Here is a 25,308-nt window from a genome sequence, read left to right as displayed (position 1 = left end):
AAATTGGCAAATTGCTTTGTGATTAGAGAAATCAAGTTGAATTGGAAGCTGTAGAGAAGCGAACGGGTGTGCATTTGAACAGTTCAACAGGGAAATGGAGTGACATGCAAGATTCTAGGAATTTCTTTATATACCGCTTCGAAGCTTGTTTATCTAGAATGACATCCATTTCTAAGTCTGTAGAGAGGTTGATGATCACTACTGGAAGCTCTAAAGGTAGATGAAATTATGTCTTATAATGCGTTGTCGCAAGTCCCAAGTGGTGTCGTGGTCAAAGGTGATTTGTACAACTATATAGATTGCAAAATTGAAGATTTGGGAACTCTTCACATCTATACTTAGTTGAAATCACTCTGTAATAAGGACAGAAAGATTGAAACTAAATATGCTAGGGTTTTTGAAAAAGGGTTTCATAATGCCGCCTACTTTCTTGAAGATTTTGAGGATGAACACATAAGAATAATTTTGAGTTGAGTCCACGGAGAGAATATGTATCTGGAGAGGACTCACACAATAACCAAGGAGGTTATTAGCGCTGTAACAGGTTATTGGTCAACCGGTGAAGTTCCCGTGTTGAGGAGAATTTCAAAAGATACTATCTTCAAGTTAACCAATTCTACATCCGATAGCAATGCTTTTTCTATCAACAATATTAGGTACCCTGTGGTGAAACTTGTAGCAATGGTGATAGGCTACCGAGTGTTTTACTCTAGTAGACTTAACAGTGTTCCATCCACAACAATTCATACAACACATAGAATGATAATTGATAATGTAGATTATGATATTTGTGAAGCTACCAGACTCCAGCTATTTCAAAATTTGAAATCCATTAAGAAGGACAATTCTCAGAAGTTCAAATATGGTCAACTGCTAGCTGGGTTATTTTTCTACTTTCAGAACTTTCTACTGGGTATAGGTGACATTGAATGGTCCAAAGAACAACCGGTCAATGCACAGATCAAGAACAACATTAAGGCTATGAAGAATACTTTTTCAGCTACCACAAACAAGTACTTTAATGAATTCCAAAAGAAGATGAGCTTGAGAATGAGGTTACCTAAAGATGTGATAAAAGACTTTGAAAAATACATAATCTTCACAGTTACCACTGAATTTTTCTTGATGCAAGTAATTGAACCAAGGAAGGAAGAGATGGAAGATATGAGCTACGAGGTCAATCATGAATTACTGGTTGGCTATGCTAATACTTTGTTAGCATCACCCAAAGACAAAAATAAGGCAAAATTGGACATCTTAGCAATCCAAGTTGCACAAACTGAAATCAGTACTGCACCTGTAGCAAAAGCAAAAGGAAAGCAAAAGAAATGTGATGAAAAATCTCTTGTGAAGAAGACTACAAGGGTGACTTAGAGTGTCCTAACCAAGAAGGAACCAACACCTAAAATATCCGAGAAGAAGGAGAGTGTACCAAAGAAGAGGAATAGGAAATTGATTTTGTAACCAGAGTCTGAGGGTACAAATTTTGAAGAACCTAAGAAGGAAAAAGCAACTAGAAGAACACCTAAGAAGGTAAAGGTAGTGCTGAAGGCAACTACACCTATAGACATTGCCACCTACAAACCTGACACAACATTTGAGAGAACAATGAAGTCATTGGGAAGAAATAGGTTTGACAATGTCAAAGAACATTATGATTCTTTTACTGAAGATGAGCAGAAGCAAGTACTCCAACAGGTAATAACCTACTTGGGTCATTACAGTAGATTTCCACATGATTTGGAGAAAGATATTTTAGTCTCTTTGTATAATACTTTGTTAGATAAATGGGAAGAAGCCATTCAATTAGAAAAGAAGATTTTTGATGAAGTATTTGTACAATATTTTCCCAATCTATCATCAAATGGAATTAGTGCTTTAACTGAGGAATACAAAGCATATTTTGATTTTAAAGTAAGAAGACCGAAGCTTCTTAATGTAAAAAGGTCAGTTGTTGAGTCTGAGACACATCAGCTAGCCTATATAATAAAAAAGAGGGAATATGTCATCCACTCAAGCAGTAAGGATGATACCACAAAAGATGTTCCTCGAATAGAAATGGATGAAGAGGAAATTGTTCAAGCTGACGTAGTCTATCCAACCAAGAAGAAGGATGATTCCATTATTCTTGTTGATGAAGATATTCAGGACATAGTAGACCTATCTGGAGACATTACTTCACTAGATATGGATCCTCTTACAATCACAAAAGTACAGGTTACATCAGGTGATCAACCGGGTAATCAACTAAAAGAGGTCAGTGAACCGACAACTGAACAATTAGAGAAACCCCAATCTCCGCTGGTCATTGAGACTACTCAAAAGGAGTCTACTGAGGAAGCCATTACTCAACAAACAAAAGATACAACAGAGAAGAACACAGAAAGAGCCATCATTAAGAGTACACCCCCTGAACTGGCAAAGCCAGAACTACTTGATGATGATGATGAAGACTCTTTAAGTATTTCAGGACCTATTGACATGAATACCTTGAGTGCATCTGAAATGATGAAGATTGCTAATGTTATGCAATCTCGTGCACACAAGAAGAGATTGAAAGAGCAAAGAATTGAGGCAGAGACAATCTAGAATGTAGTAGAAATTTTGTTTGGATTACTACCGGAAACCTCTATCGCACATCTTCCAACTCCTATCAACAAACTTGGTCAGTTAGTTGCAGATGCATCTGATCAACTCAAATCACTTGAAGATGCTACTCAAATATTTGCTGAGAAGAGCCACAAGAAGGCATTTGGAGATAAATTGGCTAAGCACATTGAAAATAGAAAAAATAGCTTTATCTCATAATGGTAGTCTGTTAAAGAAAGCTATTGAATCTAGAGGAAAGTATCTTGCCTCTACCTCCAATATTTATTTCTTTTATTCTGATATTTCTAAGAGTCAAGTTGAAACTAAGCAGGAAATAGAAAGGTTATGTAAGGCATATGTCCCAATCCAAGACTCTATTCATGCCTTTAACCGGTCTATCGATGAATTGCATGACAAACTGAATAGGAATGATAATGAGAAAGCTAAGAGATTCCAATCTCTAAGAGAGATCAAGAGTCAACTCACCTCATAGATTGACATTCTTCAAAAAGCCTACTCCAGTGCAGAAGCTATTCTTGCTACTCCTGAAACCTGCATGCTAGATTCAATGGAAGAATTCTATTCCTAGCTACTGTCTACCTTTGAGTATATGGACAACATACTGGAATCATGGAAGAATTCTCTATCCCAGATGAAGCAGAATTTCAATAATATTTTCATGAGAATATCCAATGCATGAACTTGCTTAAAATTGTAATATATGATGAACACTTTGATACAGATTTTTTATATATATGTATATATTTTACTTTATCATTTTGGCATTGTTGTCAAAGGGGGAGTAATAATATGTATGTGTGTTTTTGAAAATTTTGTATTTATGCATGCATTAAGAGGGAGTATTGCATTAAAAGGGGAATATGAGTAAATATGTAAATATGTTGTGTATGCACACTTAGTGGTATTGTATTACTCTAAAATTTTCTAAGTGTTGCCATCAATGCCAAAGGGGTAGATTGTTGGATTGATGATAATTGTAATGTATTCATTACTTGTTGTCATTGATGAAACAATCTCACAAACATATATGTTTACATTGACTACCGGTGTAACTTCAATTGGTTTACACTACCAATCGGTATGTTTAAGGTCTATCTCTAACTGGTACTTTGTGTCAACCGGTATGTGCCTAAGAGATAACCTGTGGTAACACTTAGTCGACATCAAAGTGAAGATAAATTCGAAGGTGAAGATCAAGTGGAAGATTCTAGGACAATGATTCACTAGTTTTATTCCAACCGGTATTGACTACTCTAACCGATATATGATTTTGTGATGTGTTACCAGGACTGTTTGTTTGGCGCTCATTTTTGTGATGAGTTATGTTTAAATGTCTAGATACACTACACCTAGGAAATTGTATTCCTATGGCCGACATAAGGTTTGAATGTCTATTTAAAGACATCTTAGTGAAGCATTTCAAGAGAGATGAAAAAGAGAGAACAAATATAGAAGAGATGATCTATGCGAATACTTTTGCTGAAGAGTGATAAGTGTTTAGATGGAGAGCAGTGTTGAATGTACTTAGAATGATCTGATCAAGCAAGTTTTGTGCTACTTAGAACAAATCAAATCTTTATTGTTGTTTTCTAATCATTACAACAGAATAAAATCCCCTAACCGGGTAATCTCTAACAAGCTTCATTGTACAAATCCTCTAACAAGGTGATCCATTAGTTTTGATTCTAAAATCCTCTAGCAAGGTTACTCTTAACATGGTAGAACTCTTAACAAGGTATAAGCTTCTAATCAAGCTTGGGATCTCTAAGAAGATTCACTCCTAGCAGAGCTCTTTGTAAGACCTTAACTGGTCAGTTTTCTATTACTACAGATAGTTAACTTGTGAGTTCCATCTCACCGTGGTTTTTACCTATTTGGGTTTTCCATGTATAAACACTTGTGTTATGGTGGATGTTCTACTTTATGTGGATGTTGTTATTTCATTTTGGATAGCATGTATTTTGTTCAAATTCTTAGTCAAGTTCATCTATCGGTTAGTGTTTAAAGTTGTGTGTGTTTTGGTGTCATTGATTCACCCCCCCGCTCTCAGTGCTTTTCAAGACCATCAGCTCCACCATTCCTAGTTCCTCTTCACGCCATCTTTACGCCAGTCCTCTGTAGCTGCAGGTTGGATCCACAATTGGCCACCCTTCAACAAAATTCTTAGGACAACGCAATCTTCGGAACGAAAGCTCACTCTGATACCACTTGAAGCAGTCACTGACTAGGAGGGACCTCAAAGAGATCAGTCCAGACTGGTCAGCAAGAGTAAATATAATGGAAACAACAAGACATGATGGATGCAATGCAAAATAGATTGAATTATATCATAAAAAATGATTACAACCAGCCGATAACAATTGGGTTACAGAAACTGACTCATAGGTCTGCTAAAACATGCTCAAAATATAGAACAGGTCACAACCGGTACCTCAAATCTTAAGATATATCTTCTATGCTCAGTCCTACTTCTTGGTTACATTCTAATTCTCTATTACAATGATTTATACGATCCAAGGGGATTTGGTCGGCCCAAAAAGGGATCAAAACCTGAAGAACAAGACCTAATGTGCGAAACCAACAAGGTCGGCCTCTACCAAATAAATTCCTCTAGAAAATCCAAAGGATGAAGTGTAGATCACGGGAAAAGGTCGACCACATGCTAAGGAACATTGAAATCAATGCTGAGGGCTCCGCAAGCTACGAAGGGGATCCGATAGATCATGAATGCAAATAGGTCCAGGCAACTGATAATAGAAAACTATTTCAAAAACCGTTAGCGATAACTTGTTGAAAAATGATCCAAATGCTCCATGCTTTGGAAATAAGGAAGATTATTAGGTCTTCAAGAAAAATCCAACTCCACAGGTTCCAATGAGCCAAATCAGGGACACACAGAAAGAAATGCTGAAACTGCAAACAAAAAGCAAAACATAAAGGAAATATTTTTGGTTGATGCAAGATTGCTATGAACCGGGGATGATCCTGCATCAAGAGCCATTATAATATGTAGTGCAAAAAAATATTTCTTATTGATGGTTTTCCAATAAACTACCTTATGGAGGGCATAACTTTTGATCCATAGCTTAGATTAGGAAAAAAAATTAAAGTTCAATTTTTGGACAATCCAAACACATTAGGGTAAGCGCACCAAGATGGTGAACAAAAAGGGGGTATACGTGGCCACTATTTGTTTTTTTCTAAAATCAGTTAAACTTGAACTTGGAGGATCAATTTGAGACTCTTCCACTCAAAATTTGAAGATACCAAAAAAACAAGAATTATAGTAACCTGAATCTAGTTTCCAAAATACTAAAGTTTTTAAAAAATGGAAAGTATTAAGGGGGTCAAATCTGTCGCGCACACAAAATTATTCTTTTTTTTTTTCTAGCAAACATAACATAGTGTTTGGTGTGCACTTCAATAAAGTTATAGTTACATTTAGTATTTAGTATTTTGAAAAACCCTTTGGTAGAAAGATACTTAAAAGTGGATACTAGAAGTTGTGTATTTTTTTTGTAATTTTTTGTTGCGTATGTTTTTAAATGATTTTTGGAAGTAGATACATCTTGAAAATCAGGTACTTCGTGCGCGTCACATAACTTGCACCAAAATAATCATTTTTTTTTTGTTAAAGTGTAAAGAATAAAATGTAGAACAATAATATATAATTTGTTTCAAATTTGGACAAGTAGTTAAAAAGTTATTAAAAAAATGGTACACATGTCTTTGAGAACTCTGGAGACATTGGTAAAAGAAATTAAAAGTTAATATTTTAATGTTGTTCAAATCTAAAAAAATTGGTGTGGCTACAAATCTCAAAAGATGTGTAAAATTATGGTGACAATTTTATAAATACCCACTTGATAATGTGTAAAATTGGTGACGAGGCAGTTGAATAACTATATTTGAAGAAGAAAACACATAAAAAGGAGTAAAATAAGGTTACCAAGCCTCAACCTTGTCATCCTAGCCTAATTACAAGCCTTAATGAATACGTGCAAAAACTCGTTCACGATTTTAATTTAATAACATGATTGGGCTTTTATTTGTTAAAAACCTGATCAGGCCTTTATTTATTAAAAACCCGATTGTGTTTTATGCATAAGGAACCCATACACATTACCTTGTTTTAATGTCACACACACACACACATATACATATATGTATATAGGTATGTAAATATGTATGATCTATATATACCTATAAATATATTGGCATTTCTCTCTCTCCCCTCTCTCTTTATCGCCCTCCTCCCTCTCCCATCTCCCTCCCCCACCTCTCCCCATCTCCCCCCCCCCCCCTCTCTCTCTCTCTCTCTCTCTCTCTCTCTCTCTCTCCATTGGAGCCACTTGGGTCAAAATTGGGTTTATAGTTCTAGAGTGGACTGACAAGACAAATGTTGAAGATCTTAAAATAGTATATGGTAGCTAATACAAATAAGATCTTCCTAATACTATTATAATTCTCTCCTTATCCCCAAGAAGGTGGAATGGGTGAAGGACCAACTTTCTCACATTCACCCAGAAGTGATTTTTTTATGTCCAAAATTAAAAGACTCTTCATTCATGAAAATGTCCAAAATCAAATCCCCAATTGAATGAAGTCTTTGTGTCCTAGGAAATAGCATTTCAAAACATGAAGAATGAGGGAAGTGAATCATTTAGTCTCCATCTATTGGCATAGTTGAGTGAATGTATTCTATGGGAAAACAAGTGGAATCAAGGGATACTTGGCTACATTCCCTCGACATTAGGCGAATCTTTTACCTCTCTTATGAGGAGTGCTATAAGGGATTCTCCCAAGCTATGATATCATTTTGATTTGGGCACCTTCTTGTTAATATTCCCTCTTATCTGCACAATTAAGATAAATTAGGGAATAAATGCAAGCCAGGCTGAGGACAAGAGAAGTCATGTTATGTGAACCTTAAAATGCCCATTGCATGCCCATTTAAGCTACATAATACTTCAAAGCTTTAGAAAAATATTAGAAGAAGCAAGTAAAGAAGGCCTAGAAAATCCCATTTCCTTATGGTCTACTAGAGTATTCATAATACACTTGTGCCTCGACAGCTCAAGTTCTCTAGATTTATTAGGAGTGGACTATGTGTTTGATGGTACTTGTACTCCACATGTATTTGTAAATTCTATAATTAGTATTTTTTGGGATCCATAATAAGTAGTTGCAAAGCCAAACTCGTGTCTTCTTCTATAGGCAAATAGCACAAGCTAATAGGAGACAATCTATGGGCTGTAGGAGGGATTGTTGCACTGTCACCTGCTTACATGAAATCAAATATCAATGGACTTGGAGCAGCGAACATTCCCAAGATAAAACACCTTGATACTCCATTTCCTGCAATTTATTGTCCCATTGGAGAAGATCAAGTTGTAGTTTCTACAAGAGGAACATGAATTAATTCAAGAGTTATTCAAAAAATATTGCATAACCTAGGTCAAATGTGCTTGGTATTGTAACCCATGGATTGTACAATACCATTATACTTTTTTTTTCTCAATGTATGATTCTCTTGGAGCTCAAAAATTATTAGAAGTAGTAAATAAAAGGGAGGCATCTGTTTCAAGTGACAACTATTTGCATAGGCTTCAAGCATCAAGTTCCACCTTCATCATAGATTCTATCTATGTCATAAATTAAGAAACCAAGGCCAATGGCAAGTGGGTATTCTCAACCCAAGAAATCTCTCTCTATCTCCCCTCTTCCCCTCTTGTACCCCCCTCTCCCAGTCTCCCCCTCCTCTCTCTCTCAACCTCTCACATGAACTTGCATGCACACATATAAACCATCACATTTCAACTTAAAGTCTTATTTTTGGTATGGGTTCTTAATGAAGTTAATTTTATATCATAGTCTCTAGTTGTTGTAATAACATTGGATGCCACCTTCATGATAGGTTCTATATATGTCATAACTTAAGCTCAACCAAGGCCAATTGTAAGTGGGTCTTCTTAGTCCTAAGAATCTCTCTCTCCAACCTCTCTCCCCCTCCTCTCCTTCCCCCTTTCCCCTCTCTACCTCTCCCCTCCCTCTCTCTCTCTCACCCCCCTCTCTCTCTCAACATCTCTCCCCACCTCTCTCTCTCCCTTCCCCCACCTCTCTTTACTTCTCAGCCTCTCTCTCTCTCAAACTTGTACATTATTTTTATCATTAAAAACCCATATAGATTTTTAAAACTATACATTGTAAACCTAGTTGGACACTGCATTATGTTGAATTAAAGTGGATTCACAACGACCAAAAAACCCCCAAAAAATATGTCAATGATCCCTGACCTGGTGTGCTGCTGGTAAGTGTCGTACTCTTAGAGAATGGATGGTCTAGCTAGTTCATAAGGGAGTAGACAACTACCTTTCTCTTCAACTAGAATTCCCTCCCGCATGGAGACTAGATAACTATTTCGTTTAGAGGGGTGACGGGGCGTAAGAATGTCTCCCAGGTCGAGAGCCGAGACAGAAGGCAAATAGTATAAAGAAAGTAAAGAGCAATGTTAAGCCCATGCACCCAAGTGAGCTCGCCTTTCCAGGATAGTTCTATATCCGTTTCATATCCAATTCCAGTAGCTTCGGTATAACCACTACCCCACCTATTTATGTGGGTAGGTCTTGAATCAGCAGCTTACGCAGATGGCATCTATCTCCAAACAAGGCTAATTTAATCCCTCCCAGCCCCCCCCCACAACATTATAGGCATGTTACGTATATAATCAATAAAAACTATCTAGGTTCTTCCCCGGATAAGCTATAATGAGATCCAACCCATAGAATTTGAGGGGAATTTGAGGCAACAGCTGGTGGGAGGCCCTGCCCTATTCTCCCTATTCCACATCCCCATTAGTTATACTAAAAATATCAACTAAAATTGTATAAATATGGGGATGTGGAATAGGGGGAGTTTCTACCCCATACGTTATACGAGTGTTTCTATCTACCTGCAACATTCCTAGATAGTGTAAGGGTTTCTTTTGTTTTATATGACTTCAAATGATTGAAATGTATAACTAATTTGATTTTTCAATGGTCTTTTGTTTGTTTAATACTTTTGATTGTCAAATTCAATGATTTTCATAATTTTTATGACATAATTCATTTGTTTAATTTGTATAATTTTTACTAACACATATGATTTTATTTAAGACAATTGATATTAAGATTGGGAAGGAACAAGCGAGGAACAAACAAATCAAAAGAGGTAACAGAGGAAAGACAAAGGGAGCACATGAGAAGACTACATGAAGCTTGAAAAATAGGATGAGAAGGTGCGCCATCTACACCAACTCAATTACATGTACTGAATGGACCTATTACAAACCAAGAACAAGTGCTAATCAACAATCAAGAAAATGTACTTAATGCAAACTAAGAACATGTACCAATATTAACACATCCTAGAATTATTCGTTGAAAAACAAAACTATCTAATTGACATTGATGAAAATATTTTGAAGCCAATGCTCGATAAAATTATTGAATGCACATGTAGAAGAATGACTAATAGAATATGAAAAAAAAAATTGAGAGGTTAAATCAAACTGGAAGATGCCTATTAATTGTTGAAATGATAAAAATTCTAAATTTTAGAGACAAAAAGAAAATTATTGGCTTAAGATCATCTGAAAATAATAGTGAAAAAACTACAGTAAGAAATATATTTGATACTTATCAAGCATTTGGTTCGACATCATGCTCTAAAGATGCCAATGTCACCTAAGGTGTTCTTGTGTCAACCATAATGAGCAAGAAAACTAAAAAATGATGTTTAATAAGAAAAAAAAGTAAGTCATCAAAGAAAATTGAGGATCCTAACAATAACTTTGTTTGGGCATTCTCGGGTAGATTTCCATGGAAAGCCAAGGTTGTTGTTGATGCATTAAGAGTATTAATTAATTTTTTTTGGCATGACTACACAAGAGTTTCACCCAATCAAAGAGATGTTGTTAGAAGGTAAATTGGATCTAAAAATCGTGAGCCATATCCGAAACAATTTTTGGATATGACTCAAACACAATTTTATGAGAAATTCCTTCAGAGCTATCTTCAAACAATAATTAGTCAAAGGTTTTTTGAAATGGCAAAACCTTTTTATGTAAAGATAAATCATGCACACATCATATGTTGTTGTAGAATGCATATTGAAATTTCCATGCATTATTATATTTATCATGATAAATGTTGTACTTTCCACACTAATGATGTTTTGTAGGAATGTGGTATACAAGTACCTTCAAAGTCATCAAGAGATTTTATTTCAAGTGTATTATGTAAAAAAAATGATGGCTGCGTTTTTTATAAGATGATGTGTTTGAAAGGGTTATGTGCTAGATGTGTGTTATCCCTATTTTCATCTATGGCACAAATATGGGATAACCCCTACAAATTTTATCCAAATTTGTAGCCCACGTGCTCTAGGCATGACAATCTAGGAAAATTTTTGCACCCCTTTGTTTGCTTTTTGTCTTTGTGAAAATTTCCCGATTTGAGTCAATCCAAAAAATTGACAAAGTTCTCTTTATAACACTTATTTTTTTTATTTTTAAGTGCATTTTCAAGGTTTAACTCTAATTTTGCACTTGTTTATGTCCCAAAGGTGCATTTTGGGGTTATAACCCTGAATTACACACCTTAGTGTGTAGTGTCCCTCCCCGATTCATTTTTTCTTTTGCATGTCAAAGGATTATAAGGATCTAGATTAGACTACTTCTTGATGATTTCATTGTATCATTCTATGTACTAACCCTATTCCATGATTATAATAGATGATGATGAATCTATATATTCGATGGTTTACATGTGTTCATTATTCATGATGGATCATATTTATTATGAGATATTGATAACATTATGATTACGCTACTCCTATTCTATGATCATGATAATTGATTTGGATTTATGATGTGTGTGATTGTCTTCTATTGTCTTCATGAAAGGAATGATGCCTTATCACTCATTGTGAGCATGATAAGGTGTTGCAATTCTCTTTTCACATGCTTATTAATTATGATGGATATATATGTCATATATGTGTTTAGTGGCGGTTGTAGGATTGCAGGTACCAGACATCGACTCCACATCTTACAGGTCTGAGCGTGTCCTATCCCAATGGTGAGTTGTCGGAGATGGCATGTGTTTCCTTCTCATACTCTAGGCTTAGTAGGTCACCTTGTCAGTTGTGTCATGGCATAAGTTGGTGTCTAGTCTTGCGTTAGTGTTTCCTTTCGCCAGTTGTTTATGTATGTGAGTGTATGGTTTATATTTAATTAATTAAGGGATTATGTGATTTATTAATGTTTAATTGATTTATCCTATAGTTGATTAATGATTATTTATTTGATTATTTGATTATTGATAATTATTTATTGTTGAGAAATATATTTAATTAATTGAGATTAACTTAATTGATTTATTTTGATTTAATTGATTTATTGATTATCTATTTATTTATTATTTTGATATATTTAATTAATTATTGTTGAGATTGATTTATTTGATTTTATATATTTGTGTTATTTATTTATTATTTATTATTGATTCATTATTTAATTTGATATTTAATTATTAAACTATGGGTTATTAATCTGTTTATAATTATATGTTGCATTAATATTGTTTGTATAAACAAGGTATATTATAAAGTTTACCTACCCTTGCGTATGATTGGTTAATTTTTAATTGGTAGGTAAATAATATGAGTGAATAATATATTTCTCAAAATTATACCTAGTAGGTAAGATATATCGTTCTTTGGAATTTTCTGATTGGTCAGTTTTTGCCCTATAGTTTTTTAGTTTAATTTTTTTATTTAAATGGCATTCTGGAATTGTTGTCAGGTTAATCATCTGACATATTTTGGAATTGGTTTTTGAATTTCAATTAAGGATTGGCTTGAAGATTTGGTTGCTTGTGGATTTCTCTTCCTTAGATTTCAACCTTTGTTTGGATTGCGGTTGCAGGTCGGTTCTATTTCTCCTTTGAAATTTTAATTTCCAGTAAAGCATTTCTTCTCTGTGACTGTGCAAAATGTGTTTGCCGAATGTTGTTTGAAATTTATTTGGGAAAATTGGATTGTATCTGGAAGATTTAATTTGCATTGAAAAGGAATTTGGGAAAATGAGAGTGTTGTTCTATTAATTTCAATTTTGAGTAATTGCCTGCTAAAAGTGCCCTTTTTTGTTATTTCTCAGTGAATAATATGTTTCCTTTTCTCTATAATTTAGTTGAGCTTTGGATCTGATTTGGAATTGTCTATCTCCTTATATTGCATTCCTTGAGTCTCCCTTGTTTTAATTTGTTATTGTATGTTTTCAAGCTTCATGTAGCTTGACCAGAAGGCTCTTCATGTCACTGTGATTGTATATTATGAGGGATATACCATTTGAATGGGTCTAAGAATTTTTTTGAGCCTTGTGTACCTTTGTGATTATCTATTTGAGGAGTTTGCAGAGTTGTTATGTCTCCCTTTTATGTTGTGTTGTAGGAGTCATTATGAGCACTGTGGGAGAAGGATTTTCATTTTGTTTTTAATTTATGAGTGTGTAACTTTATATTTTTGAGTTTCCTCTTTGATTTTTGCAGTTGAGGATTGATTATATGGCTCCAGTGGGATGTGTTTTGCCTCACTATAGAGGATTTGACATGTATTTGGTTTCATCCTTGGATTATATTTATGCTTGGCTCTTCTTTTTCATTGTTTCAGTGAAGGCTCATACGATGCGTATGGTTATATGTACTCTGTTATGATCTTTTATTCTCAATTTGTTGTGACTATTTTTATATCATTTGTGAGCCTTCATGATATTGTATTATATTCCTTGGATGTATGTTTTACCCTATGGTTATGGTCCATGGTTGGGAGAGTGGGCTTTTGCATGTGTGGACCAGGGTCTTAAGCATTAGGCCTCTAGGAGGGGGTCTAGACTTGTAGGTGTAGACACCTAAAAGTTGCACAATGAATTAAGTGAATTTTATTCATTTTAATTATCCCTAATTCTTCCAATTAATTAAATTAATATTTAATTAATATCCCTATTCTTCTAATTAACATATTAATCAAATTAAAGATTTGATTAAATCCATTTCCTCTAGCCTAACCTATTAATTAAACTAAGGTTTGATTAAGTACCCTTAGCCGTTTAATTGAATAAATCTTATTTATTTAATAAAAATCCCCTTTTCCCCCTTTTGATTAAATTCACATTTAATTAAAATCCCTTTTGCATTTAAATAAATCAAAATTTATTTAAAAATCCCCCCACTTACAAATCCTACAAATGCAAGTTGCATCCCCTTTTTGGCTAGATTAAATAATTTTAATTTACCAAAATTACCTATTTTCCTCACCCACTTGCAAAATCCTACATTCCCTTAATCATTCTTCTAGAAGCCTTCTAATCCTATCCTAATCATGTCCTATTCTTCTAATCATGTCCCATCCCTAAAATTGGGGGAGTCACTTCTCCAAATTTGGGGAAAGTCTTCAAAATGTGTTGAAGACTCTACCTTATTCAACAAGCTAACTTGTTGAGTTCCCCAAATTCGTAAGAGCCTTACAAATTATCTCCAAATGCCTTCTAAGGCATTTAATGCCTCTTACAAGCCCACACCCCTTATCCATGATGGTTGTCCCTTTAACCATTGCCCATGTTGCACAAGAGTTTACCTCTTGGGTAATAGCATACCTCCCTGGTTAATGAAATTATCCATGATGTCACTCCTTGAGGTTATCCCTGATTGCTTGATTAGCATCTAATGCTTGTTTAGCATCCCCTCAAGCCCTCTCAATGTGACATTTGTGAACTTGAGATTGGATTGAATCTCTCCCATGGATTGATAACTTTCAATCCTAGCCCTTGTTGAGATTACTCAATCTCAACTATCCAGTTCTCTATTTTCCCTATAAATAGAGCCCATTCCTTCTTCAATTCATCAAGTCTTTTGTGCATCAAAATTATAGTCACATTTCAGGTCAATGATCTCTCTTTGTCATCACCAAGCATCAACATCATCCTCAAGCATCCATAACACATATTTTAGCTTCATTTAGTTGTATTTTAATCTTCCATCCTAGCTTAATTTCAATTCTTTTATAAGTTTTGCATTCTCATCTTAGTTTAATTAACTCACATAGCATACTTATTTTTGAATTTGGAATATACTTTGCCTCCTAATCACCTATCTTGCATCCTTCATCTTCATCTTCATCTCTTAGCACTCACTAGAATCCTAGTTGCGTCCATTTCGATTCTAGTGGCATTTTTCATATAACTCATTCTCTAGGTTGTCATCTTGAGGATCAAGTGCTCTTCCAAGTGAGGGCCACCTTGAATCTTATAATTCTTTAGCGATAGAGGATAATGAGGTGATTTCAGATTTTTTAATCTATTCATGTGTTTTTATTTCTAACATCTAATGCAATGCTTCATTGGTGTGTTTGAAGTGTTTTCCCTCTTGCAGGTGGAAGACCACATTTACAGCATACATCAGTAGGAACCACATGAAGAGTTTTCTTGTAATTGCAAGTGATATTCTTAATAATTAATTAGTGGATTTGGGTATGTAGGAATTCACTAAATAAGATAATAATTGGTGTTTGTGCCCCACCTCATAGCCCTACTTAAACAAGATAATAATTGGTGTTTGTGCCCCACCTCATAGCCCTACTTAAATAAGATAATAATTGGTGTTTGTGCCCCACCTCATAGCCCTAGAGTGTTGCCCGGGATGAGCTTGGGAAGACTGTTGGAGCGGTAAACCTATCTCTCTTGAATGGCTCCAAGGTGGAGAAGGTTCCACATGTCTATCAGGGTGAGGCTTGGTCCTTTCTTTTGTAAGGGTAGCATGTGATGACACTCTTACCTACATGTGTCCATTATTCATATGCCTTGATTTGTTGATTATGACTCTGGAGGTTTGGTTGCTTGAATTTATCCTTGTGATGTGATTCGATGTTATATATATGATTGGAGTCTAGTGATGTCATGGTGTATCCTTTGGTTGTTAGGTGTCAGCCTAGGTCTTGAGTGTGAGTTGGAACCTTATGTCATCTCCTAGCACAGGGGGTGGTTCCTATTTGGTTCCACATGGTCAGGTGGTTTGATGCCTTCTTCCATTGGGATGCTCTTCTTGGATGCTAGTGTGCATGGACTGGATACTTGGTTGCTACATTATGTGGATGTTCTATGAAGTTGATCTCTAAGTATTGGGATAAAAAACATTGTATCATGATGATTTGTATGTGTAAAATAAGTTATGTATTCTCGTGTTATGTATCTTCATGTATTTGTAAATGAAACTTGTAATATGTTATGGTGTTGAAGTTTAGGATAAGTACCCATTGAACATTCCTTGATGTATTAGACATTCATTATATAATAAGAAATTATGGGTTCTATGTTGGAAAGGAAAGAGTTAGTATTCATGTATTCATATTATATTTGAGTTTATGAAATGTATTGAATGAGATTGTTGTAAATGAATAATCAAATTGTGTATGTAATTCTTGGCTAGAAATAAATTAAATGATTGAGTGGCATGAATGCAATGTCCTGTGTATACCTTGTGGATGGTAGTGAATATGATAATGATCATGTATGACTTTATTTGAAAGATGTTAATCTTTAATGTTAGTTGACCTAGGGATGTGGAAATGAATACGTAGTTGTAGATCGGTATGGACCCAATGATTATTTATTATGTGGTTTCTCTTTGAAGCCAGTTTTAATGTATTAAAGATAATAATGTATCATGCTGACTTGTTAATGTGAAATAGGAACATGTATTTATGTAACTTGTATTATTAAGCTTTAGGATGTGATGTATTAGAAAAAAGACTATGTGCTTGTTCCATGTACTCTTATGTATCAAGGCTTGATGATATAGATACCATGATCTTGTTATAAGAAAACGTACTATCAAGTGGATCATGTTGTGGAATTGTTCATTATGTTAGGAATAAGATCCTATGTTGAAATAAGGGATTGATGGTTAGGTTGTGTATATTCTTGAAGTATCATATGTCCCTTGTATTTGTTGGTACTATGGAATCCTATTTGGAAGAAAACAAGTGTATGTTGTTATAATTTTGCATATATGTATGGATAGTATACTTGATGAGATGTGCAATGGTCCGTCTTAAGGAAATAAAGTAGTTTCATATGTAGGAGAAGGATGTATGCATATAGTTTCATGATGTGGTAAGAGAATAATAGATTATTATGGGAATTAGGTGCATTTGATTTGGTTCTTTAAATGAACTTAGATAATTGATGGGGTTATGATGATATGCATTGATAGATCATAATTTCATAATAGGAAAAGTAATGGGAAGATCATATATGAAATGAATGTTATTAATGTCATGATATGGATGTGTCATTAATATATTGTTAGCAAGTAGTGGTGTTAGGATACCCTAGGGAAAGGATGCATGGTTATAAGGTTATTTCCGATTGCGTTATATGTTGTTATAGATATGATTATGTTCATGATGATCTATGCATTCTTGTAAAGTTAATCTATGATTTAAGTAATGATAGTTCTATGTTTATTTCTCTAGGGTATTTTGACGGGCATTACATAGTGCATTTTAGGTTTATAACCTTGAAATGCACATTTACGAGGCACATTTGCATTAATTGACAAGTGTTTGTTTTTCAATCATAATCTTTCTTCTCCATTTTTATCTATTATTCTTGTTTTGTTTCCACTCTTCTTCATTCGTGCCTTCTTGCCAATGATATATCAGCCCCCCAAGATTTTCAAAGAGATCGAATCTTTTTCTCAAACTGATTTTTTGACTTATTATTCTGGGTAAGACTTCATTTTTCCTTCTTTTCATTTGTTTTTGGGAACAGTGTATTTGTGCCCTAGTTTTGGCTTGTATTTTCTTAGGGTTTTTGAGTTTTTATCAAGCATGTATTGTTATAAATTTTAAAATGACCATTTCAGAAAGGTGTCATTCAGGCTTATAGGTCTGAACTATATTCTTGATTTTGTTTTTGCCATTGATTTTCAAATGGTGTCATATAACATCATTGTTATTTACTGCGAACACATCCTTTGCATCCCTTTGTTTTACATATTTTTGGTGTCATTCAAAATGGTAACTCCAAACAACACCATTGAAACCAAACACTATGGAAAGGTGTCGTTCATAGTTACAATTTTTAATGACACCGCTACATTGAAAAACACCACTGACATTTTGGTGTAGTCTAGAGCCACGACTCTAAACCACACCAAATCACTTATGAATTTTCAAATGGTGTCAGTTGGAATCATGACTCTGAACTACACCACTACATTGAGTTACAACTAACACCGAAGTATAGGTTTAGTTTGGAGTTAAAACCCTGAACCACACCGGGTCATACTCTTCCAATGTGTAGTTCAGAGTATTAACTTCAAACTACACCAATTATCCAAACCAAGTTACACCAATGTGTATTTTGGGGTTGTCACCCCGAACCACACAACCACACTAAAAAATATAAGGTGTAGTTTAGGTTTACAACCCCAAACTACACCATGTCTCTTTTCCACATATAATAAGTGCAATTCAAATTTATAAACCTGAATTACATCATGTTTGTTATTTAGTCCAATGTGTAAATTAGGTATATAAACCCAAATTACATATTCACATTGAGATTCCAAAAAAGAGATAAGTGTAAATCGGGGTTATAAACCCAATTTACACCATTGCATTTCAAAAGTAAGATTGGGGTTTCTAAACCCAATTTTGTCATGAATAATCTTCATCATGCCAACTATTTCAAAGTGAAGTATGTTTCTCATGGAGTTCCTTTCTAAGATGCGATGATGATTTCCTTCTAGCTCTGGAAGGATTTTTCTACCCAGTGTTGTAGTTTCCATCTTTTGGCAAGAGAGCCATGAAGTTCAAAAAGCAAGATCCACATCCTATTTTTTCACCTTCCTCAATATCATCTAACATTGACAACATTAGAGATACTAAAATAGGTCACGTCGACCTGGAAGAGTTTCTCAAAAGGGTCAAAGAGCCACCTCAATACTATAAGATGTCTAGTCCACCATTAATAATGGTATTCACTTGGTTTCAACTTTTCCTTTGTCTACACAAAATCCAAAGTTTGTGCTTATAGTGGCCAACCATTCTAATCCTAAGAGCATAAGTGTCAAAGGTGTAGATGATAAAAAGATCATTAGGTTGGATGAAGATTTATTTGACACTATCTTCAAATGCCTGAACATTGATAGATATATGCTAACATAGACATGCAAAAAACTCAAGCCTATTATGAGAAACACTCAAACAAGTGTAAAAGAAATATGAATGATAATTGGTTGAAGACTCCAAGGCCCACCATTGCTAGATAGCCTAAGACCTTCCATCGTAGTGACTTCATTAAGGAGGTAAATGATTTGGTTACCCTTCTCAATAGAGTAAAGGGTCTTCCTATCTATGATACATACCATGAGTGGATGTATCAACACATTCATGTCATTAGGTAGAACAAAGAAAAATATATTGCAACAAACAAATAAGTGATGCACCATGTGACCAGCTCATCAAGGTACCTACCACTCTGAAGTTTTATATGACTTCCTACTTGGTGTATGTTGTAACATCAATGAGGAAATTTACAAGTTTTCCACAAAGGGAGACATAAGATAGGTTCCAGTCCATGAATAATACTCTCAATTGGTTCTAAAGAATAGCTTGCATTATTTTAGGAGAGTCAATGATGCTTTCTTCTATGATTACATGTGTATGCTTGACAAACACCTTCAAAAGAAGAGAAGATCAAATCAGGCCTGGGATGTGGTCAACCAATAGGGATGTATGTTCCTGCAGATTCCTCCTTTCACGTACCTTAGGGTAGGATGTTTTTATGATCAACCCTTCATGCTTTCAATATATCCTTCCAATAAAATCATTCTCATAGAGTTATCTCGATAGATGGTTGTGGTTCATGTATGACAGTTAGGTTCTCACGAGACTAGTTTGAAATTCATCTTGACCATTGGGAGATATTATATTTCTTCTATCTACAAAGCCAAGGAAATGGATGAAGAAATGAGAAGATTCATAATGAGATTCATCAAAGCTAGGAAATATTTCGATTATAAGGCAATGGAGAATAAGTTGAAAAAGAGCCACACTCATATGCACCGCATAGAGGACATCTATATAGATTACAAAAATGAACAAAATATCAGAAGACTTGATAACTATCATCTTACTCTGAAGAAAATTGAAAATATTAATCTTGCATATATCTCTAAAGGAATGAAGAATGATGGAAATATTTTGGATGTAATGTATGTGGATATAATGATTGCAGAGACACCATTGCCACTCATTCAATGGTCCTAGAAGGAAGTGACCTCCATAAAAGTGATATTCTAGAGCATCCTCAAAAATACCAATGTTTGGTTGTCACAGAAAGTGACGCAGGAGCATCCCTGGTCTATGAGAAGTCTTGCATCAACCAAAAATATTTCCTTTTAGTTTAGTTCTTATTTAGTTTTGTGTGTAGTTTTCTGTGTTTCTGTCGATAGTTGCTAGTTTTTCATTGTAGATCCTATTTTCGGTCTCCAGGTTGTTTCATGTGCTTAATTCCAAATTTTCAATCCATTTGGATTCTTTTCTGGCTAGTTATTGCTGCCGATTTGACTGATTTTGGGTTCTGGGACAGTTCTTGTGCTTATCGGTTGGTTTTCCTTCATTTGCGGAGCGATTTCTTGGTGTGTGGATCTATTTGGGGTGTTGTTCAATGTTCTTTGGCATTTGGATGACCTTCATGCTGATCCACACTTCTTGGTTGTTATTTTCCAGAGAAATTTCTTTCATTCTTAGGGCCGACCTAGTTACACGTTTTACTTTCATGCATTGGTAAATGTAATCTTCTGTGGCTGACCCAGATATGTTCCGGAGGGTATATATTAGGTATTATGTAATCATTTGTAGGATAGAGGAATTAGAAATCAGAAAAAAGATTTAGATTGGTGATTAGTGATCCGGTTGACTCTAAGAGTTTCGAATGAATTGTATATGGCTTGTAGCTTGTATGTAACCGGTCAACTACTGAAAGTTATATGATGACTGTATGATGATAACCGATTGGTTGCCAGAGGTTCTAAGATAATAATATGATTTGTTTCTGTAATCTTTCTATGTTCTCTTGTTGATTTCATTGTTTTACTCTTGTTGCATAATCCAGTCAGTTCTTCTTTGAGTGTTTACCGGTTATGGCTACATAAATTGGTATCAGAGCAAGTTATGAACCTATTGGTGGAAGAGTTGTTTGTGAACCTTGAAGCATTCCTTTGGGTGGATAGATTATAGATTGGAGGCAGGCTAGGGGTGTGTTCAATACATCATCGGGTGTGTTCAATACATCGCCGAGTGAGAGGCAGTTGAGGCAGGTCACCGGAGAAGAAGAGGAGATGTCGCCTAGAAGGATGAACCCCCAGAGGGTAGAGCAGATGATGGAGGATTTCAAGAATGAGATGAGGAATGAAATTTAGAATGCATTGGCTGGTTTACAGAGGAATCCAGAGTTTGAGGATGATTATAAAGAAGTCGGTGAAGAGCTTGAAGCGGAAGAGGCTGAAGGACCAGAAGACGGAAGAGAGGAAAGATTCCTGAGATCAGTGGCACAAGTGAGTAAAGTTCATAAAGTGGAGGTTTCAAAATTTTCTGGAACACTGAACCTCGAGGATTTGATTGATTGGATCAGAGAGTTGGAGGATTAATTTGAGTATGAGGATGTCAAGGACCCGCAGAGAGTCTGGTTGGCACAAACTAAGTTGAAAGGGCATGTTGCCTTATGGTGGAAAGAATTGCAGAAAGATAGAGTGGAGAATGGTGAAATTAAGATCACCCAGTGGAGACAGATGGTTGCAAGATTAAAGGCCAAGTTCATACTGGGAGACTATGAGTTGGAATTGTTCAAGAAGTTGCAGAACCTGAAATAGTGAAACATGGCTATGAAAGAGTACACTGAGGAATTCTACAAGGTGATGATTAGATCTGGACATAGAGATATGGATAGAGAGAAGGTGGCGAGGTACATAAATGGACTTGCATTTAACATTCAGGATGAGATGAGTATGTTGAGGGTTTCCACAGTTGAAGAAGCTTACCAGTATGCTTTGAAGGTTGAGGAAAAGGTGAGAAAAGACAACTGAATAACCCTAGAGGGAAGGAGATATTCAAGGGGTAGATGAGTACAAAGAAGCAAAATGTTGAAGAAGAATTAAAACCAAAGTGGAGTAAAGAACCGAAACAAAAAACACAGAGGAAAGGAAGTGGCAGTACCAATAGAGAATTTCTTGGCAAATATTTAAAGTGTGAAGAAACCAAACATAGATTTTATGAATGTAAGTAGAGAATGGAAAGAAGTTGTGTGGCAAATGAGGAATTGGAAGGTGAAGCTACTAGAACTGACTGTACACCGGAGCAAGGAGAATCCCTTATGTTCAGAAGAGTCATGATGGAGCAGAGTAGTGAAAATACTGGATCTATGCAGAGAAGGAGTTTTTTTTGGACAATGTGCAAATCAGGCGGTAAGTGTTGCAAGGTTATTGTGGATAGTGGAAGTACTGATAATTTGGTATCTGAGGAGATGGTAGTGAAGCTTGGATTGAAGAGGGTTGAGCACCCTTGTCCTTACAAGGTAAGTTAATTACAAGATGATCAAAAGTTAGAATTAAAGGAACAGTGTTTGGTGAATTTTAATATTGGGCCTTTTAGGGACGAGGTCTTGAGTGATGTTGTATCTATGAGTGCTTGTCATGTCTTGTTGGGAAGACATTGGAAATTTGATAGAGGAGCTATTTATGACTGTAGAAGAAACCTAATCACTATTGAGAAGGATGGGTAGAAGTTCACATTGACTTCTTTGAAGGAGAAAGAGAAGGAGGTGAAGAACCTAAATCTTGAGAAAAGTTGCAGTACTGAGAAACCAGTTGCAGAGGTTATACCGGAAGATGGCATGAGTCTATAGAAGGGTCTAATAGATAAGCCTGATGGACATACATAACTATATGACATAAAGCTTATGGTGACAAACCAGATTAAGTCTTGTGGTAGTGACAAATCAGAGTTGCAGAAGAAAGAGAGAAATAAGCAGAGATAATGTGCAAATCTGAAGCAAAGGAAGAGAAGCAAAGAGAGTCAGGGGTTAGAGAATCTAGTTGAGATCTTGAAGGAGCTAAAGAAGAGGTTTGTAGATAAGGAAGATGTTTGGATCATAAATGAGCATGGGGTCTTTATCTCAAATCCTTTTTGATATTCATGAGTTGCCTCTCATGGAACATCTCTTTCTACCTGGGGTGTCTGATGCAGGAGCATCCCTAGTCTATGAGCAATCTTGCATCAACCAAAAATATTTCCTTTCAGTTTAGTTCTTGTTCAGTTCAGTGTGCAGTTTTCTGTGTTCCTGCCGGTAGTTACTTGCTTTTCATTGCAGATCTTATTTTTGGTCTCCAAGCTGGCTCATGTGCTTTATTCTAGATTTTCAGTCCATTTGGATTCTTTTTTGGCTAGTTATCGCTCCCAGTTTGACTGCTTTTGGGTTCCAGGATAGTTCTTGTGCTTACCGGTTGGGTTTCCTTCATTTACAAAATGGTTTCTTGGCGTGTGGATCTATTTGGGGTATTGTTTGATGTTCTTTGGTGTGTGACTGACCTTCATGTTGATTCGCACTTCTTGGTTGTTATTTTATGGAGGAATTTCTTTCATTCTTAGGGCCGACCTAGTTACACATTTCATTTTCCTACATTGGTAAATGTAATCTTTTGTGGTCGACCCAGATATGTTCCAGAGGGTATATATTGGGTATTATGTAATCATTTGTAGGACAGATGAAGTAGAAATCATAAAAAAGATTTAGATTGGTGATTAGTGATCCAGTTGACTTTGAGAGTTCCAGATGGATTGTATCTGGCTTGTAGCCTACATGTAACCAGTTAACTACCAGATGTTCTATGATGACTGTATGATGATAACCAGTTGGTTGTCAGAAGTTCTAAGACAATAATACGATTTGTTTCTATAATATTGCTATGTTCTTTTGTTTCTTTTGTTGTGTTACTCTTGCTGCATAAGCCAGTCAGTTCTCTTTGAGGGTTTACCGGTTATGGCTGAATAAAAAAGGGATTCAATTGAAGCCATTCAATGTTGGGTTAGAGGATGATACAACTAGACCTATTGGAAAGAAATTAGAGTGTAGAGCTAAGAATAAGAAAGACCCTATAGCTCCATAAAAGGTTCCAAAATAAAAAAAATTATTTTGGGAAAGAGTAAAGGTAAAGACCAAGGCGAGTCTTCTACTCAAGTTGTTCAACATGAGAAAGAATCAAAAGAAGGAGAATTAGAAGATGTACCTGTTGACGAGGAACAATTTGAGGAAGGATTACTAGGTGAGGAACAAGAAGAAGAATCTGATGAAGAAATATTGCTAGGAACTCCTAAAGCTCCTCAACGTGAGGATACACAAGGATCTACTCCTCAGGTAATAAATATGGTTTTGACTACTATACCCCCACATGTTTCCACTTTTGATTTAGTACCTTTTGGTTCCACCATCTCATATACTTGAGTAGCTACTAGTGTTGTTGTCCATACTATTCCATCTTCTACCACGAGTGAGATCGCCTTAGATACTCCACATGACAACATTGAAGATGTGTTTTCTTCCTTCCCATTTTTTTTTGAAGTATCTACCACTATGGTTGATGACTTTGACAAGTTCATGTTAGAAACAACACATAATTCAAATGCTTCTACTACATAAATTTTACTTGTTGTTCTAACTTCCACTCCACCTATTGTAACCACTGCCATACAAGGACATGAAACTCCATCCTAGACAATGCTTGTAGGGGCTGAAGATGATTCTTCCTTACCGCCTTGGTTGCTCTCAATAACTTCTAAGAGGAAGAAACAAGTCATCTCCCTAAATTACTTCGACTTCAACCAATTGGTTCCAGTAAATCCTTAAACTACAAAGAAGGTTAAGACTCTTTCTTGAATTAAGGTGGATAAGTCTAAGAACAAGTATGTTGAGATCACTATGCCTCCTCTAGACACAAACATTAATAAAATTCAACCTACAGATTATGTCATCAATAGGATTGAATTGGAAAACCAAAATCATGAAGGTACTATAGAAGATGCTTAATCATCTTTTGATACACTTGTAGCCAAATATAATGAAGAGAAGATTAAAAAATACAAACTTAAGACACAAGTGGAACAATTCACTATGGTGCTGACAAAAATAACAAAGTCTTTAGAAATAATTGAGTGAGTAACTTCATCAGTTGATGAAAAAGTGATAAAGAAAGAAAAATGAGTTACTTCACGAAGAAAGGTAGTTGGTGAATGGATGGATAGGATGCTAAGTCAGGGAACACATCTCCTGAGCTCTAAAGTAGCACTAATTAATAATCTAGAAATTGTAAAGTCCGAAGTTGACAAAACACTAGATCTTCTCTCACAGGAACTGGAAACATAGGAAAATAATTTTGATGGTTGGTTGAAGCTAGAAGACTTTGATTTATAGGTCATGGTTGACAATGGAGTGCTTCGCAACCATGACATGTACATTGAGCAGCGGGAGGTGTTGGAACATCAGATGAATACCTTGGTGTTACTCATAAAAGATATGCCGAAGGCACATAAGGAGTGTAT

Source organism: Cryptomeria japonica, chromosome 1 (genome assembly GCF_030272615.1).
Source record: "Cryptomeria japonica chromosome 1, Sugi_1.0, whole genome shotgun sequence".
NCBI lineage: Eukaryota > Viridiplantae > Streptophyta > Pinopsida > Cupressales > Cupressaceae > Cryptomeria > Cryptomeria japonica.
This window is presented reverse-complemented; position numbering follows the sequence as displayed.